An 8,005-nucleotide genomic window follows, 5' to 3' on the forward strand; every position below is an offset into this window, starting at 1 on the left:
AGAGAGGAGAGAGAGAGACAGAGAGAGAGACAGAGAGAGAGAGAGAGGAGAGAGAGAGACAGAGAGAGAGAGAGAGAGAGAGAGAGAGAGAGAGAGAGAGAGAGAGACCAATGCAGAGGACCCATGTGGCAAGTACTCCGAGTGGAAGATGAGTGTGAATCTGAGTAATACAAGCCCGGTGTTGGGAATTAGTTAGATTGCTGGGAAGCAGTTAAATATGTACAGTTTATTCAAGGCAAGTTTGGATAGTTCTATCTCGAAAACCAGTCTTTGTCTTACAGGTTGATTCATTGAGCAACTACCCAATTTAGCCTTTTCTCTATGTGTATCGTGAAGTTACTGCTAGATTATAGAATGGGAAAGCATCCAGCAGAATTGTGGACAGTCATTGTTTGCAAGTCTGTTTATCAAGGGAATTTGTCACAGTCAGTGAAATTAGGAAGCAAAAATCCAAAGAGTTCTTTCCTGAATAACTGAAAGAGATCTGCCAAGAAGGATAGAATTAGTAATTCACTTTTAAAATGACTTCATAGGTGTGTGTCTCAGGAGAAGTCCTGAGAATATGAGGCATGGGACGAGTCTTCTGTACCTGCATTGGAAGAAGTAGACCTCAGTTCCATGAAAGTGAATATGAACCAGAAAATGGAGTAAGAACCTTCCAAATCTATTGTTTTCATTGTTTCCCAAACAAAATCTCAAAGGTTTTAAACACTCTCACACACACACTCACATACAGCACACCCACACTCATACACACATTCACAGACACACTCACAGACACACTCACATATAGCACATACACACTCACATACACACACTCACATACACACACTCACACACACACACACTCACATACAGCACACACACACTCATACACACATTCACAGACACACTCACAGACACACTCACATATAGCACACACACACTCACATACACACACTCACATATAGCACATGTACTCATACACACACATTCACATACACACTCAAATACACACATACTCACATACAGCACACACACTCACATACAGCACACATGCACGTACGCGCACGCACACACACACACACAGTCACCTAATGTAGGATTCCCCTCTGTATGCTGTAAATACCATTGGTTAATAAGGAAAACTGTCTTGGGCCTGTACAGGTAATAGAGGTAGGCAGGAAAAACTAAACTGAATGCTGGACGGAAGGAGGTGGAGTGAAAGGGAGAAGCCATGGAGCCACTGCCAGAGACAGACATGCTGAAATCTTGCTGGTAAGCCACAACCTCGTGGTGATGTGCAGATTAATGGAGATGGGTTAAATTAAGATGTAAGAGTTAACAAATAAGACGCTAGAACAAATGGGCCAGCAGTGATTTAAATAATATGGTTTCTGTGTGCTTATTTTGGGGCTAAGCAGCCAGGAACTAATAAGTGGCCTCCCTACAGCACTCACCCACACTCACATACAGCACACACACTCACATACAGCACACACACACAGCCACCCACACTCACATACAGCACACACACACACAGTCACCCATACTCACATACAGCACACACACACAGTCACCCACACTCACATACAGCACACACACTCACATACAGCACACACACTCACATACAGCACACACACACAGTCACCCACACTCACATACAGCACACACACTCACATACAGCACACCCACACAGTCACCCACACTCACATACAGCACACACAATACTCATATACACATACAGCACACACAAACATACTCATAGACACTCAAACACTCATACACACTCACATACAGCACACACACACACTCACACACACACTCACAAAGGAAGCCCAGGCATAGTAGCATTCAGCTGTAATCTCAGTTCTTAGGAAGTTGAGGTGGAAGGATGGTGCATTTGAGGCCACCCTGGGTTACATAGTGAGTAGAGAGATCTTGTATCAAAAACAAAAAAGAAAAACAAGCAAGTAAAAAATCCCCTTCCCATCACCAAAACCCCAAGCAACAACATAACAAAGATATTTAAGAGCGATCTCTCTAGTCTTCATGAGGAAATGTTGAAGGTATGTTTTTGAGACTATTGTTGAAGACAGCTTTGACCTCTGTTATTCGTTTTTGAAAAAGCTCAAGCAGCGATGAGTTTCTGACTATATAGTCATTGTTAGCATCTTCCTGGTCTCTATCTATAAGCTGGTGTGCCAGAAGTGCTATATTTTTGTCAAGTAATAGCTGTGAATCATCAAATGGATTCAATAATGAAAAAATACTTTAAAACAAAAACAAAGCAGGGCTGCGGCAGGGAAGTCATCCAGTGAGATTTCTCAAGGAGAACCAAGGCTGAAAGACCAAAATGTCACATTGCACGAGGACTTCCAGCCCTTCTGCTCGCCCCTCCCCTGTCCCGCTACAATAGGAGAACTGTTCTGAGGCGCTAGAGTGGTAACACCAGCGACAAGAAAAGTGGGAGAAGGGAAATTTCCCTCCAGTCCTTAGGAATGTGGAAGATGGTCCCCTTTTTCCTGGGACAATAATAAAAATGTTCCAGGCGGTAAGAAAAGAACAATGTACTAGACTGGTGCTACTGTGTGGCTAGCAAGGATGACAGATACCGCTGCATGCAAATGACACCTTGAGCACAGCTCAACCCATTACGCTGAAAATTTGTATCAGGTTCTGCATTCTAAAGGACTGTCAAAATAAAGAAACAAAGTGACCTTTCTCATTGTTACAGTTCCAGGTACCACCAAGGCAGAGAAAAGGCCTCAAGTCCATCAAAGTTCATGATACCAGAAGAGGGTGCTAAATGGACAAGGGGTCCCAAGAAACATGTCACGCTGATAAGTAGGGGTCACTGGGTTCTGGAGAGGGCAGAGAAGGCAGAACTTCATCAAACCTCAGGAGAAACTAGCTCCTGCCACATTTCTGTTTGCTGCCAAAGCTAGCATAGGCTTAAGGTAAAAGAATAATTTAAAATATATAATTATCATTTGACTTCTAATTTAGTTCATGAAGGACAATATCTACTACTCTGTACAAATAAATTATTCTTGGATGTGAACAGTGATAAATTAGATGAGTGAACTAGTTTTGCATAGGCAGCACAGTCTTTCACTTGACTGTGAAAATAATAATTATAATATCGCCATTCTCAGCAGGACAAGAGGCTGCTATAAACATTAATAGTGTAAATGCAATAGCTTATTCGTTGTCTAGCAGAAAAAAATATATCAAAACATCAGAGTGAAGCTCTGTCAGTGGGAAAGAGTAGACGTGTGCCAAGTGTATGAGGATACAATGAGAAAGGTTGCTTTTGTGTGTGTCAAGAGCCAGTGTAAATCAAAGATTGCTCTAGGAAAGGATAATGACAAAAGTGACATGCATGTTTCTCCACAGGACCAAGGTTAATCTCAGCCAGGAGGAATTAAGATGTTCTCTGTGAGGGTGAGAAGATGGACATGGTTGCATGATGTATGACCTGAAAAAAGTAAAGTCACCCCTTAGTTATTAAACAACTCACTGTTAGAACATTTATTGAGTAGCTTGATGCTGGAGACATAAAATAACCAGGATACAAGACATGCCTGTGAATATTTTGGGCAGAGGACACATATATCTGAAACAGAAGAAGAGGAGGAGGAGGAGAAGGAAGAAGAAGACAAGGAGGAGAATATGATAGAATAAACATAATGCTATAGCATTATTTATTGCTGGAATACTTGATTAAAAAGGAAGAAAGGGGCAGAAAAATTAAGATAAAGCCATGCCTGAGGTGAGATTTTAATATTTGACAGTCATTTATTCAGCTCCTATGGATGAAGGACTAACGACGTTTATTGTGCTTGCTCTCAAAAGACTGACAGATGGTGACTGGACTTGGAACAGGCAGAGCCAATGGTGGGTTTAATTAAAACTATACTCGCAGATGGTGTTGTTAAAGACAGGCTGATTGGCTGTATGTGGGAGTGTAAGAAAAGGATCCACGAGGGAAGTGAGCTTTGAGAGACATGGCGATATCTGTGAATCCAGCTGTGACAAGCACAAAAGACTAAGGGAATTCTATAGTGGGAGCAAGAGTGGGGAAAGGCGGGCTGCACGTGATGCACACAGAAGTGAAGGAAGTTTGACACAGTTATTTGGGGTGGGACAATTGTCTGTATTCTGTCAATTGTATTTTAAACAAATGCTGATTGGTCAGTAGCCAGACAGGAAGTAGAGGTGAGTCAATGAGAACAGGAGAATTCTGGGAAGAGGAAAGTTTGGTCCACAGTCCTGGCCCAGCCACAGAAGAAGCAAGATGTGACTGCCTCGCCAAATTAGGTACCCAGCCACGTGGCTAACATAGATAAGAATAATGGGCTAATATAAGTTATAAGAGTTAGCAAGAAGCCTGAGATACTAGGCCAATCAGTTTATAACTAATGTAGACCTCTGTGTGATTTCTTTGGGACCGAATAATTGTGGGAACTGGGCAGGACAGAAAACTCAGAAAACAGTTATTAATTATGAAAAACATAGAACATTAGAACTATTGAGCAAGAGTCTAGGTTTACAGAGACCATATGTCATAACAAAGCATAAATTCAGACTTAAAACTGAAAGTTATTTTGTAGAGTGGTGATTTTCTGTTTTGTTTTTGTTTGAGACAGGGACTCTTTGTGTAACAACCCTGGAGGTCCTGGAACTGACCCTGTAGACCAGGCTGGCCTTAAACTCACTGAGATCCTTCTGCCTCTGCCTCCCAAGTGCTGGAATTAAAGGTGTGTGTGCCATTGCTGCCTGATTGAGTGATGCTCTTTTCAAACAGGATGCCACTATGGGTTTTTTTTTCTTTGTTTTCTTTCTTTATTTGTTTGTTTTTTGATTTGTAAGGGAGTATATAAAAAAAAGTAAAGAACCCCCCCCCCCCCAAGGACTGATTATAGAGTTCTCTAGGCTAGGCTCTTTGGCTTTAAATGTTAATTATTAGGGAATGTGAACTCTTTGAACATTGTTGGGGAGAGAGGGGAATGACAAGCTTCAAAACGCGCCTCTTGTGACCATCTGCAATACTGTGCCAGAAAGTCTTTTTTTTTTTTTTAACTCATAAGTAATCTTCAGATCCTATTTATTCTGTGTATTTCTCAACTCCATCCTTCTTCCCTCCTTCGCTATAGGGGCCTCCAGTGCTATGGGGCCTTATCATTTGATGCCTGATTGGATACAAAAGCCTCCAGCTTACCGTTCTGCTCTGTGCACTCAGTCCTCCCCGTGAACTTGTCATATCCCTCAGTGCACAGCTTTCAGATTTACTAAATATACGCGGTTTTCACGAGAGTGTAATTTTTCTGGAAAGCGGATAGATGAAGTCCTGGAAGGGCTGTCAAATTGAGATGATTCCTAAAAGGTCTCCAGTTACTCATTCTCTTCCACACCATCTGATTTTCCTTTTCTACGTGGGCATTCATCCTAAAAACAAAACAAAACAAAAGAAAAGAAAAGCGACTTTCATTTTCATGGATTCATTTGCTCCTGCTACTGCCTTCATAGCTAAATTCAAACATGCGATGCTGGAGAGGTGGCTCGCTGGGTACAAAGTTTGAAGTCCCAGATCCTACCTTAAAAAAAAAAAAGCCAGATGCAAAGTACAAACATCTGTAATCCCAGCACTGCTACAGGGAGACCTTTGCCCCTAAGTTCACCCTTTTGTGGTCAACCACCTACTTGGCAAAGCTTGGAGTCCTTTAGGCATTGTGAGCTCACCACAGTCAAAGCAGAAGTTTATTTCTCATCCGACGATTTCCATTCCCTTCTTATTTTTTAGAAAGTGACCCCACTGCTCTCTTAGCAAGGACCGACTTTTTCTGTGTAGCCCTGACTGTTCTGAACGTCCTCTGTGGACCAGGCTGACCTCGAACTCACAGAGGTCCTGCTGCCTCTGCTTTCTTAGTGCTAGGATTGGAGGCGCGCACTGCCACCACCTGCCACATCAGTGATTTTCATCATGTCATTCTATTTGAAAAGTCTCTGGAAGCATCACTTCCAAGTGTGAACTCTTCCACATGCTCCGTTGTAGACACCACCCTGCTTTCTTGCTGGCCCTCTGGTAGCCCCTGTATGCTGAGCACCTGGAGTTCTTTCTGTCCGAGATGAATTTATTGCAACATCTGTGAGGTGCCTTCCTTCACACAAGTCTTCCTCTACACGATTCTCAAATGCTGCGTTCCTGGCCCTTCTCTTCCTCTTCTCTGGTGTTCATCGACTCAGCTTCCATTTTCCATGCTGATGTGGGAGTGATTTCTTATTAATAAAGAAACTGCCTTGGCCCATTTTATTGGATAGAAAATTAGGTAGGCGGAGTAGACAGAGGAGAATGCTGGGAAAAAGAAGCTGTGTGAGGAGTCGCCATGGTTCTCCCGCTCCAGACAGACGCAGGTTAAGATCCTCCCTGGTAAGCCAGCTCGTGGGCTACACAGAATATTAGAAATGGGTTAGAACAATATGTAAGAGCTAGCCATAAGGAACTGGAACTATCCGGGCCAGGCAGTGTTTGAAAGAATACAGTTTCCGTGTAATTATTTCTGGGCATAAGCTAGCCATGCGGGCGGCCGGGTGCCGGGGACGCAGCCCTGCCGCCGCTCCTATTTCAACAGATGGCGCCCAGACGTGATGGCTAAATCCACTTAAAAACCTGAGAAGGCTTAAAAATAAGGGAGAGAGAGTTTAACACAGATTTTTGCTGTTTTGTTGGTGGCGTTCTGTAGAGAGATTCCTGATTCAGCAACAGCAAAAAAAAAAAAAAAAAAAAAGCCGCGTCATTTTAAAGCGCTGCTTCCTGGAGCTATGCTGCCAGCGTGAACTCTGGCTTTAAAGCATTTCAAGGCTTTTATGGGACTGGATGTTTGTGTTCCCGCTTGGGATCGGAGGAGAGTGCTCTGAGACTGTGCCGATGGCTCAGCGCTTCCCGCCTGCACCTGGGCAGACGGCAGAATCAGGCTTAGGCAGGCGGAAGAGCATGGCGGATTCCTGCCGCCATACAGAGACGCATTTTCAGACTGCGCAGTGCTCTGCGTGTCAGATTTGGCTGTAACTTGGAAGAAAAGAGTTTCTGTGCTGCACACTCAGTCTCAGAGTTAAACTGCTGATTGCGGCTCCAATGTGGACTGCTGTGTGCCTGGAACTGTTGTGGCTCAGGGGCACCAAATGGCTCTGAGGCAGGAGCAGCTTGGCTCAGCTCTGCCATGCTGATCTGTGCTGGTCTCAGGCAGGAACTACCGTAATTACCTTAAAACCGTGCAGTTAAGGTTTAGACTGGGCAGGACACAGGCAGTACCGTATTACCTGTACATGGTGCAACTTAAGTTTTTAAGAACTGTTTAACATTTTAAGAAATGCTCCTGGATAGTGAAAAAATTACAGATTCACAATAAAACAGATTCAGACAGACCACTAAATGGATCACAATGTTGGATGAGTGTACGTAGGCTTGAGAGAGAAAAAAAAAATATAGAGAGAAAGAATAAAGTTAATGCCCTTAAAAAAAAGGGGATAAAGTCTTTAAAGAGACAGAGTACAGATAGTTATAGATTAAGAGAAATAAAGTAAATATAAGCCACGTAAAAATGGAAAATTCACAGAGAGTCTGGATTATGTACATTGTGTTTTCTTTAAAATTTTTGACTGTGAAGGAGCTAAGTACAGAGAGACATTTCATTACATGGGCTGCCAATCTAAACCAAAATGGATATAAGGGTATTATGATTTCAGAATTTGGGTCTAAGGATATGATGCTTTGGAGAGGGTCTTCTTTTGTTTTTGCAGAGGATGAGACCCTGTGGATTGCATCTATTCCGATTTGGTATGATAGACCACGCCCTCCTGAAAGGTTGCTGTGAATACCCTCAAAAAATTGCTTCGCTCAATTGCCAACTGAGATGAAACTAGCATACAGGTTATATCATGAACAACCTAATTAACGACGCCCCTATTCAGCAGGAAGCAGTTTGTAGAGAAAAAACTACGCCCATGTTCCCAAATATTGTTT

At 42.8% G+C, this 8,005-nt stretch overlaps 1 long non-coding RNA gene across 1 annotated transcript in view; it reads left to right on the forward strand.

The window, feature by feature from the left end:
* The window catches only part of LOC126498032 (uncharacterized), a 505,230-nt gene extending 497,716 nt beyond the window's left edge, over positions 1-7,514 (forward strand). Inside the window, exon 2 of the long non-coding RNA XR_007590748.1 lies at positions 6,312-7,514. This is a non-coding gene — a long non-coding RNA (uncharacterized lncRNA). The remainder of the gene's footprint in view (positions 1-6,311) is intronic.
* Positions 7,515-8,005: the final 491 nt, after the last annotated feature.

This window comes from Alexandromys fortis, unplaced genomic scaffold (genome assembly GCF_014885135.2).
Source record: "Alexandromys fortis isolate MF-2015 unplaced genomic scaffold, M_Fortis_MF-2015_v1.1 scaffold_13, whole genome shotgun sequence".
Classification (NCBI taxonomy): Eukaryota; Metazoa; Chordata; class Mammalia; order Rodentia; family Cricetidae; genus Alexandromys; species Alexandromys fortis.